Genomic DNA, 7,972 nt, shown 5'->3' on the forward strand with positions numbered 1-7,972 from the left:
AGTAAATAAAGAAAAACTGTTCCCATTGGCAGAAGGATCGAGAACTGGAGGACACAGATTTAAGGTGATTGGCAAAAGAACCAAAGGCAACATAAGGAAAAACTTTTTTACGCAGCGAGTTGTTATGATCTGGAATGCACTGCCCGAAAGGGGGTGGAAGCAGATTCAATCGTGGCTTTCAAAAAGGAATTGGATAAATACCTGAGGGGAAAACATTTGCAGAGCTACAGGGAAAGAGTGGGGGAATGGGACCACTGGATTTCTGTTACAAAGACCTGGCAAGGGTTGGATGGGCCAAATGGCCTCCCACTGTGCTGGAACCACCCTCTGATTCTATGATAAATCGATACTCCTACTGAAGCTTTTGAATTATTAGCTTACCGCCGAAAGTGGAGCAAAGGAGTTTGGGCTGAATGACAGACGTTATTCTTTGCTCCTCTCACTCTGGATAGTTTAGTTTCAATATTTTCGATAATTCTCATCGGTGGGAATTAGCTGCCCTCAGTCTCGAGAGTCTCTGTAGGTTAATGAGACCAAGCCCAGGGTAACAAACAGAAAACCTTTCTATAAATTGCGACAGCAGCTGGATCTCTGTGGAAACTGTCCGTAAACAGGGCAGAGCAGCAAAAACACCAGGACTTACTTTAGACTTTAACAAGAGCATTTATTGAACAAGAGGTAAAGAGTAATATAATTCAAATATCTATTTACAGTCGTTTTTATGTTAACGAGCTCCTCGAACAAAAAGAATAAATGGTCACAATTTATATTGGCTATTCATAGAATCGTAGAGTCTTACAACACCAACTCCCCCCCGTACCCCATCCAACTCCCCCCGTACCCCATCAACCCCCCGTACCCCATCCAACTCCCCCCCATACCCCATCCAACTACCCCCCCGTACCCCATCCAACTCCCCCCCGTACCCCATCCAACTCCCCCCGTACCCCATCCAACTCCCCCCGTACCCCATCCAACTCCACCCCGTACCCCATCCAACTCCCCCCGTACCCCATTCAACCCTCCCCGTACCCCATGCAACCCCCCGTACCCCATCCAACCCTCCCCGTACCCCATGCAACTCCCCCCGTACCCCATGCAACTCCCCCCGTACCCCATCCAACTCCCCCCGTACCCCATCCAACTCCCCCCGTACCCCATCCAACTCCCCCCCAGTACCCCATCCAACTCCCCCCGTACCCCATCCAACTCCCCCGTACCCCATCCAACTCCCCCCAGTACCCCATCCAACTCCCCCCGTACCCCATCCAACTCCCCCGTACCCCATCCAACTCCCCCGTACCCCATTCAACCCTCCCCGTACCCCATGCAACCCCCCGTACCCCATCCAACCCTCCCCGTACCCCATCCAACTCCCCCCCAGTACCCCATCCAACTCCCCCCGTACCCCATCCAACTCCCCCGTACCCCATCCAACTCCCCCCAGTACCCCATCCAACTCCCCCCGTACCCCATCCAACTCCCCCGTACCCCATCCAACTCCCCCCGTACCCCATCCAACTCCCCCCGTACCCCATCCAACTCCCCCGTACCCCATCCAACTCCCCCGTACCCCATCCAACTCCAACCGTACCCCATCCAACTCCCCCCATACCCATTCCAACTCCCTCCCCGTACCCCATCCAACTCCCCCCCGTACCCCATCCAACTCCCCCGTACCCCATCCAACTCCCCCCGTACCCCATCCAACTCCCCCCGTACCCCATCCAACTCCCCCCGTACCCCATCCAACTCCCCCCGTACCCCATCCAACTCCCCCCGTACCCCATCCAACTCCCCCATACCCCATCCAATTCCCCCCGTACCCCATCCAACTCCCCCCGTACCCCATCAACCCCTCCCCGTACCCCATCCAACTCCCCCCGTACCCCATCCAAACCCCCCGTACCCCATCCAACTCCCCCCATACCCCATCCAACTCCCCCCATACCCCATCCAACTCCCCACCGTACCCCATCCAACTCCCTCCCCGTACCCCATCCAACTACCCCCCCATACCCCATCCAACTCCCTCCCCGTACCCCATCCAACTCCCCCCCCATACCCCATCCAACTCCCTCCCCGTACCCCATCCAACTCCCCCCGTACCCCATTCAACTCCCCCGTACCCCATCCAACTCCCTCCCCGTACCCCATCCAACTCCCCCCGTACCCCATCCAACTCCCCCCCGTACCCCATCCAACTCCCTCCCCGTACCCCATCCAACTCCCCCCGTACCCCATCCAACTCCCCCCGTACCCCATCCAACTCCCCACCCTCTCACACACACACTGTGCCCCATCCAACTCCCCCCTCACACACAGACACTGTACCCCATCCAACCCCCCCCCTCACACACACACTGTACCCCATCCAACTCCCCCCTCACACACAGACACTGTACCCCATCCAACTCCCCCCCTCACACACACACTGTACCCCCTCCAACTCCCCTCACTGTACCCCATCCAACTCCCCCCCTCACACACACACTGTACCCCATCCAACTCCCCCCCTCACACACATACTGTACCCCCTCCAACTCCCCCCCTCACACAGACACCCTTCACCCTCTCACACATCAATGTTGTTTTCAACCCCTTCCCCTGACAAAACACTTTGTCCAATCTCTGCCCCCTTGCATTTCCCCTTTATTGCCCCTCACTCTCCTCAGCTTTTCTCCTACCTGTGTCCTGCTGCTCTAATGGGAGGGAGTGCATCTGCTGCACACTCTGGTGGAACCTCCTGTTGTTGTGAGAATTCGGACGGGGAGCACTGATCCGCAGAACTCCATCCCCCCTTGTGCTACAGGGTGGTTCAGCTCAGACCTTCAGCTCCAGGTGTCCTTTCGCCTCTAGATGGAGCTGATTTTTGCCCCTTTCTATGAGTTACTAACAGCATGGGACCAGGGGGTAATCGGCTTGCAATGTGGACCCACCTGTTATTCAGTTCGAGTGCACTCTGGTCACAGAGGATGTGCTCTGCCTAGTTGAATGAAATGGACAAGAAACAGTTTGCACAAAACCAAATGGGTTAAAAGTAATGTTTGTTTTGTCAGTTATAGCAGGCAAGGCTTCTCTCAGACAGGGTGTCCCACCAGAAACACGGTGGGTGGGGAAGGTTGGGCTGGTGTTTGGGGTGGGGGGGATCCTCTATCAGTACGCAGCCTGTGGGGGGGTCCATACCCCTGGGGTCCCCCCACCTGTCTCCACCACATTCCCGGGCCACAGGAACCATTTCCTCTTTGCCAGATTTTCCATGTTTCCCTCCTGGTCTGCTATATTTCTGTAACTATTTACATATCTGTGGGATAGGTGTAGAAGTTCTTGGAGCTGCCACTCACCCCAGGATGCTCTGTGCTCTGGAGAAGCTCTCCCTGATAGTGTCACAAAGGTTGGGTTTAGACTCTTCCTCCTTCCCCGGCATCTGCTGCACATTTTCAGAGAGTATTTGTATTGCCCTGATGCTCTGTGAGAACTTGTCTTTTCATGACAGGATCCCTGAGATCATTGCTGAACAGCCAATACCTCATCCTCTAGCTTCCTTGTGAGTTGTGAATCACCCTGTGTCACCTCCTCATCTAGACTATCTGTATCAGCTCAAGTTACATAGAATTACATAGAATGTACAGCACAGAAACAGGCCATTCGGCCCAACAGGTCTATCCCGGTGTTTATGCTCCTCACGAGCCTCCTCCCTCCCCTCTTCATCTCATCCTATCAGCATATCCTTCTAGTCCTTTCTCCCTCATGTGTTTATCCAGCTTCCCCTTAAATGCATCTATTCTATTCACCTCAACTACTCCTTGTGGGAGCGAGTTCCACATTCTCACCACTCTGTAGGTAAAGAAGTTTCTCCTGAACTCCCTATTGGATTTATTAGTGACTATCTTACATTGATGGCCCCTAGGTTTGGATTCCCCCCACAAGTGGAAATATTTTCTCTACGTCTACCCTACCGATCCCTTTCATAATCTTAAAGACCTCTATCAGGTCACCCCTCAGCCTTCTCTTTGCTAGAGTAAAGAGTTAACCTATCTGGGCAAGTGATGGGGTTCATGACGGAATGGACCAGTTTTTGCTGGCAGATGTTGAAGATTGATTCCTGCTCTCTCTCTCCAGCATCTAAATTTCTTAAACTTGTGATCGAGAGAAAGACACAAATAGAGAAGACTGTTTCTTTTCTCATTCGATTTGACATCATTTGTAAAAAATATTCAGGATGAATTTTGAAAGCCAGCAGAGGAAAACAGATGCAAATGGGGGTCAGGAGGGGAAGGGGAGGAAAGAATGGTTTGAGGGTAAGTGGGCCTCAGTACTCATCTCCCACCATTGAGAGAAGTTCCAGTGATTGGGGGAGGGGATGGGAAGGGGGCTGCTGAGGGCCACATATCCCCCCCCAAACCCCCACTCTAAATGTAGCCTGTGGTTCCTTTTCCTGCCCCACCACATCATAGCACTTACCTCCTCCCATCTGAAAATAAGGAAGAAAAGACAGAGACAGAGACGAAGAAAGAAGATTAAGGGGAGTGAAGCAGGAGAGAAGAGAAAGAGAGAGATGGAAGAGGAGAGACAGAAACTGCAACACAAGTACTTAGAGACAGAAAAGAGAGTGACCATATTCTCCAACTTACTGTGTAAAGGCCATGTTTATAGTCCATCTCCTGTGGCATTGCACAAGTTCTGGGCACCGCACTTTAGGAAGGATGTGAAGGCCTTAGAGAGGGTGCAGAAGAGATTTACTAGAATGATTCCAGGGATGAGGGACTTTAGTTACGTGGATAGACTGGAGAAGCTGGGGTTGTTCTCCTTGGAACAGAGAAGGTTGCGAGGAGATTTGATAGAGGTATTCAAAATCATGAAGGGTCTAGACAGAGTAGATAGAGAGAAACCGTTCCCTCCTTCCTGTCACTGAGCCAATTTTGGATCCAACTAGCCACTTTCCCTTGGATCCCATAAGCTTTTACTTTTTTGACCAGTCTACCATGTGGGACCTTTGATTTTAGATTATTATTTATAGTTAAATAACAAGACTTACAGCAATTTGGGATGTGGAGAACTTATTTGGAGCACAGGAGTTTCTGTGGAGATGTGAAGCTGAGGTACTACAGTGCCACCACTGGCAGGAAGGTGCAATTACAGTGTGACAAGTTTACATAGGAAGTTTCTATTATCAATGGAGACATAGGAATTTGAATTGGGAAAAGTTGACACAGGAAGTGCAGGCAGACATAATATTTGTAATATATAATAAATATATACATTTGGTATAATGCTCCTATTCTAAAGCAGCATATCCTCCAGCCCACTCAGAGCAATGCGACAGCAGACTTTTAAATTGAATAATAAATACCAAGCAATGAATTAAAAAGTTGTGATCCGATTGAAAGTTCAATATAATGTGGTATTTTATACAGTGTATATATAGCCTTTAGCCAGTCAGAATTGGGGATGTTCGCTGATGATTGCACAGTGTACAGTTCCATTCGCAACCCCTCAGATAATGAAGCAGTCCGTGCCCATATGCAGCAAGACCTGGACAACATCCAGGCTTGGGCTGGTAAGTGTCAAGTAACATTCGTGCCAGACAAGTCAGGAGTGTGATGGAATACTGTCCACTTGCCTGGATGAGTGCAGCTCCAACAACACTCAAGAAGCTCATGAACGAATAAAAAAAAAGTACCAGGCAATGACCATCTTCAACAAGAGAGAGTCTAATCACCTCCCCTTGACATTCAACGGCATTACCATCGCCGAATCCCCCACCATCAACATCCTGGGGGTCACCATTAACCAGAAACTTAACTGGACCAGCCACAAAACTACTGTGGCTACAAGAGCAGGTCAGAGGCTGGGTATTCTGTGGCGAGTGACTCACCTCCTGACTCCCCAAAGCCTTTCCACCATCTACAAGGCACAAGTCAGGAGTGTGATGGAATACTCTCCACTTGCCTGGATGAGTGCAGCTCCAACAACACTCAAGAAGCTCGACACCATCCAGGACAAAGCAGCCCGCTTGATTGGCACCCCATCCACCACCCTAAACATTCACTCCCTTCACCACCGGCGCACTGTGGCTCAGTGTGTACCATCCACAGGATACACTGCAGCAACTCCCCAAGGCTTCTTCGACAGCACCTCCCAAACCCGCGACCTCTACCACCTAGAAGGACAAGGGCAGCAGGTACATGGGAACAACACCACCTGCACGTTCCCCTCCAAGTCACACACCATCCCGACTTGGAAATATATCGCCGTTCCTTCATCGTCGCTGGGTCAAAATCCTGGAACTCCCTTCCTAACAGCACTGTGGGAGAACCTTCACCACACGGACTGCAGCGGTTCAAGAAGGCGGCTCACCACCACCTTCTCAAGGGCAATTAGGAATGGGCAGTAAATGCTGGTCTTGCCAGCGACGCCCACATCCCATGAATGAATTTTTAAAAAAGTACAGTGGGACAAGTATTGAGATCAGGAGCGCTCGTATCTAGTGCTGGACTAGTACCTGTTACTTTGCTGATCTAATTCAGTGGTTCAGGGGAAAAAGAATGTTTAAAGTTTCCTTTCACGGATTCCAAACCTAAAGTCTTACTCTCGTGCCGGACTGACTGCCTGGCGACTGTGGAAAACTCGACTGAGCATATGCGAGAAGCAGCTAAGTGGAATAAAATGAGAAATGTTTGCATAGTAAACAGTGAGAGTGATTAAATTCGAGATCTTACTTTTTGGAGCAATACAGCTTTTACAAAGTAAGTCACAGATAAATGATTTTGAACATCCCAAAGCCTGAGAACTCTTACTAAATAAGGTTTGAACCGTTGCACTGTCGAATCTGAGGGGCTGTTGTATTTCAGATGAGAAGGGCCAGTGAGTTGCCCTCACATAATGCACTTTATGTTCGTTGGTCAAAAGACTGACTATTGTCTCTTTCTTGCCGTGGAACAGACTGGATCTCAAGAGTATCAAAATGTAACAATGAAAATGGAACTTCATCTGCTCAGGAAAACCCAAAGAGAATGTATTACAATGTGTGTTCTAAATGAAACAGTCTATTAACATCGCCATGAATGAAACCATTCACATTTTTAAGAAATCCAACTGTACCTCAAAGAAAGAATTTGCATTTATATAGTGCCTTTCACGCCCTCTGGACATCTCCCAACATGCTTCCTGCCCAATGAGGGACTTTTGGAGTAAAATTACTCTTGTAATGTCAAGAAATGTGACAGTCGATTTACATACACACAGCGAGGTCCCACAAACAGCAAATGAGGTGAATGACCAATTGAACTGTATTTTACCATCATGGTGCTGCCAGGATTTTGTATCGAGAGACAACTCATTCATTCATGACACACTTTGCTCTCAAACTTTCTCCAATCGAACATTGGGAAGACCAAAGCCACCTCATTCAGCTGCTGCCTCTGACTCTACATCCCTGCCCACAACTTTATTTATTTGTCCTCAGGATGTGGACAATGTTGTACTTATTGCCTGTCCCTAGTTGCCCCGAGAAAGGGGTGTGGGGGCCACTCCAGGGGGCATTAAGAGTCAGTTGGGTATTTACAACAATCAAGCAGCTTTTGTGCCAATGTAAAAATTACCAGATTTATTGAGTGTATTTTCACAACTTATCATTGTGCGATTTGAACTCACCACCTCTGTGTCACGAGTACAGTATCGTGACCACTAGCTTACCATACTCCTTAATTAGATCAGTTAAAAGAACTAGCACTTGCCCCAGCTCTAACGGATTAACATTGCAGAAATATCCTGCATTTATATAGCGCCTTTCATGACCTCAGGATGTCCCAAAGCGCTTCACAGCCAATTAAGTACGTTTTGAAATGTAGCCACTGTTGTATTGTATGAAACACGGCAACCAGTTTGTGCACAGCAAGATCCCACAAATGACCAGAAAATCTGTTTTATTGATGTTGGTTGAGGAATAAACATTGGCGAGGACACCTCA

This window comes from Heptranchias perlo, chromosome 6 (genome assembly GCF_035084215.1).
Source record: "Heptranchias perlo isolate sHepPer1 chromosome 6, sHepPer1.hap1, whole genome shotgun sequence".
Lineage (NCBI taxonomy): Eukaryota > Metazoa > Chordata > Chondrichthyes > Hexanchiformes > Hexanchidae > Heptranchias > Heptranchias perlo.